General features: G+C 35.2%; 1 pseudogene; it reads left to right on the top strand.

The window, feature by feature from the left end:
• The first annotated feature begins 1963 nt into the window (after window positions 1-1963).
• On the top strand, window positions 1964-3638 carry LOC108751560 (annotated as a pseudogene).
• The last annotated feature ends 529 nt before the right edge of the window (window positions 3639-4167 follow it).

Genomic DNA, 4167 nt, shown 5'->3' with positions numbered 1-4167 from the left:
AAGAGTATAACGTTAGAAAAGGCAGGATGGGACAGCAAATTGAACTTATTTCGCACACCGTAATCCGAGGATTTCAACATTTGCGTACCACTCAACACACTCCTAGGATTTTGTGAGGATTACAAAAACATCGTAATAAACGCGCGACATGAACTTATCTTGATACGTGCGCGTAACGATAACAATTGCGTTGTGGCACACGATGGAACCTAAAATTACTCTATTGAAGATACAATGGAAAATGTCACATATAGTGTTAAATGATGTTAATAAATTATCACTTTTGCGACGTTGGAAGGTGGACGATATCTCAGCATGGGTTTCCGGTTGTGGGACCTGTACGAATTTCCTCTGCTTCAAGCACAACAAAGCATTCGTGGGCTGTTAAAACAACATCGCAATTAGAAAAACCGCGATATGTAATTTTTGCGCTTCAAACCGAAAGAAGAAACGTACTATCGCAAAATGATTCGCAATTCGACACATGTAACCTCACTAATGTGAAACTTTTTCTAAATTCTGATTTTTATCCTTACGACGATATGAATTTAGATATCGAGCGCAACAAATTCGCTATACTCTACAATATGTATGTAAAAAGACATACTACGGTTACAACAATCGCGATACTCTGTTATCTGTCACGGAATTTATTGTAAACGGTCCATTCGTAGTGATCGATTGTTCTCGCCAAAACGAATCGATAAAGAGCGCTACTGTGGATATTCGTATAGAATGTGAGGAAAATATTCCACTGAACACCACAGCTTATTGTCTTATTATTCATGATAGGGTGATAGAGTACAATCCATTGACTAATGTTATTCGCAAAATTATATAATATTTTTTCAATCTCTCTATTTGACATTTTATTATGATTTCTATTTAAATATATACTGTATTACGATATCACTTTTTTTTCCTTCTTTATCGAATTTCACACTATCATATTGTATTGTAATGTAAAACACATATTCCGTTAACTATATTATATCTTAACAAATATTAATAATGTCATTTCCCTTTCCTCAATTAGATAAGAATCTCATTTGGAAATATAAAAATTACGAAACGCGATTCATTACTATTGACAAAGCGTTTTATTGTTTCTACTGCGTGTCGTATATATAAAAAAAATCACAAAACGTGATTCATTACTAGTGACAAAGTGTTCGAGTATATATCGTTTCTATTACATATCGTGTTACATCGCGATGTCTCTCGCGTTCATTATCATCACCTTCAATTACTACGACGGCAGCGACGAATCATCAAAGTATAGATACTGAAATAATTCTGTATCTACAAAAGTATGATTATTTGAGTAACGTTGAAAACAATACGCAATTATCGATCGAAGAGGGAGAAATTAAACAGGAAATTAAACATTTCGTTGTTTCAAGAATATTATCAAATGGGGTGATGGTACATTGAATAACTATACGTTACATCAAATGCGTAAACCACGATGTGGTCTCCCGGACATTCTGCACCACGAGCAAAATACAAGTAGGAGGAAATGGGCGAAAACACATCTGACATGAAACTTCCATTTAGCGGATGCACAGACCTTGAAAACCGCATTCGCGTTCTCGTTATGGGCAGCAAATTCGTCTTTATCGTTCAAACGTAAAACGTTAAATTCCGACATCTTAATATCTTATTGTAGTGGCACACACACGTACGCTGATCGTAAACGTAACGAAGAAATTTGCTCCTCTTCGTTCAATGAACCTGGTGGAATACTCGCTCACGCGTTCTATCCTTCAAACCTTCCCAATTACACCAAAATATACGTGGACAGTACAGAACTATGGCATATATACCTAAGCGAAAAACCTGCTATTAACAAGGAATATCTGCTTAACGTTAACACACGAAATTGGATACGCATTAGGATTAACACACAGTTCGCGTGAAGACTCCATAATGTTCGCATTTCAATAATATTAATAATAATAAAATCGTTAAACTCAACATAGAGGACATTTTAGCCATTCAACAACTCTATGGAATTAAAAATCCAAGACTAACAACAACAACTACACAACCACCGTCGTCAACTACTGAAATTACGACGAATAAATCCGAGTACGTAGATCTCTGTATTTTACAATATGTGGATACGATGTTGGTATTACATCATCGAATATCCATCACGTATCAGCGCTACGTATGGTCGATAAATATAGATGATAAAAAATATGACGGACCATACGTATTAACAGCTACATGAATTTCCTTCCAGATAATATCTCCTTATCAGCCGCATATCAGAGGCCTTCGGGTGAAATAGTACTGTTTGTAAATAATATGATTTACATGGTCAATTATCCCAATTTCAAATTGAAAGAAGGTTGGCCAAAACGTCTCTCGAGTCTAGGATTTCCCACGAACACTTTGATTAATACCGTAGTAAATGCTAACAGAGGACCTGTGCAATCTTCTATAATAACGATGTGGCGCAGATAGACGAATGTAGTATGAATGTTTGCTCGTATCAATCGTATTACAAGCAGTATTCCCAGAAATACTGTCAATTCTAACCTTGGCTTTCCGATATATGGATGGTAATATTTACTTTGCCAAAAAACAACAATTTTACAAATTTAACGAGTTTATAAGAACTGTAACAGAGGCTGGTAAATTTAATATAAACGTACTCAACGTCGAAGAGACGGATTATTGCGACAAATGCAGGATATCTTAGGTCGATTAATTCGATCGAGTAATACATATTGACAAAACACAACGAAGAATAAGAAGAAGGAGGGGGAAAGGATGGAAGGACATATATAATAAATAATATAATAGTTTATACGATCAGTATGAAAGGAACAATCATTCCGACAACATCGTTTGTACGCTTCCCAAGCTTTCCGATCGTGAAGACGATACTACGAAAAAAAAATACACAAAATGCTCAACAACGCGGATATCGAAAATTATCTCATGGAACAGGATGATCGTGATGAACGAAGCGTGAAGAAGAAAAAATTCGACGATTTGAATGGTGAAAATCCAGATAAAGAACAAAAAGTACAAACAATAAATAAATATTTTTTTCCTTTGCGTCTATTTTTTCCATCTACTAGTTTTTTTCTTTAATTACAGACATTAAATCTCACATCGTCCTATCGTACGCATTCTCGAGAGAAGATATCCGTTAACTGTAACTGGCTACAAATACTTGAACATTGATAATGTCAAACTCCCTTCTTACGTAACTATCATTTTGGGAGATTGTCACAGTAAAGAGATCTTTCACTGGACATCTGGAGAGAGCTTCTTGAACAAAAACACGTCATTTTGTCCCTTTTGCAGTACGATGAGAATAATAGAAGAATATGTGCGCCGTCCCCAATGTACGTTGGAAATCTAACGTTACGCTTCGGACGAATCAACAATCTACCAATACTGCGTCTAGAAACAAATACAGTCTATCCATGTCGAAAAGCATTGTACTCAATATATTTAATCTCGAATACTGTATAAATCGTCTCATTTCCTTCTTAACTGCAATAATCGATAATGTCGACAAAAAATTTTCGCAACTTTTCGATACCGCGTTCATTATCACGGAATCTGCGAACATACTAAAAGCGATGTATGATAATCCTTTAACCGCAACGATATAATTGAGTGTGAGTTGATCGCTCTGGTTTTCGGAGAGCGATCAACTCATTAATTATGTATGTCATTTAACAATAAAAAAATATATTTTTAAAAAAATTATTTTATTATATATCCCTACCTTTATATATATGGTACTTTAAATAAAGGAGAAAAAGGAAAAAAAGGAAATGATGTATAACCGTATGATTATCACTCGCGCTGACGCAAACTTTAAGGAAAAAAGTGGAAAAAGAACAAAAAGGAAATGAGTATGGAATCGTATGATATATACGAGGTCTGTTCAAAAAGTATCGCGAATTTTGAATTTCCGCAGGTTACGTATATTCGATTTTCGATTTTTTTGTGGCGTTATGTTGCTACTCATGTCTCTCACTTATGCCGACAAGTTCGGCCATTTTGAATGTTCAGTTAATTTTTGACAGCTGCTTTGCTTGCACGTGTTTTGGCTCGTCTTCGATTTTTGCCTATTCCAAAAAATGGATCAAAGAATCTGTATCAAATTTTGTGTGAAAAACAAAATTAAGTACGCGG

Source organism: Trachymyrmex septentrionalis, unplaced genomic scaffold (genome assembly GCF_001594115.1).
Source record: "Trachymyrmex septentrionalis isolate Tsep2-gDNA-1 unplaced genomic scaffold, Tsep1.0 scaffold5, whole genome shotgun sequence".
NCBI classification, from domain to species: Eukaryota; Metazoa; Arthropoda; class Insecta; order Hymenoptera; family Formicidae; genus Trachymyrmex; species Trachymyrmex septentrionalis.
Note: the sequence above shows the minus strand (reverse complement) of the source record. Positions and strands in the feature narration are given on the sequence as shown.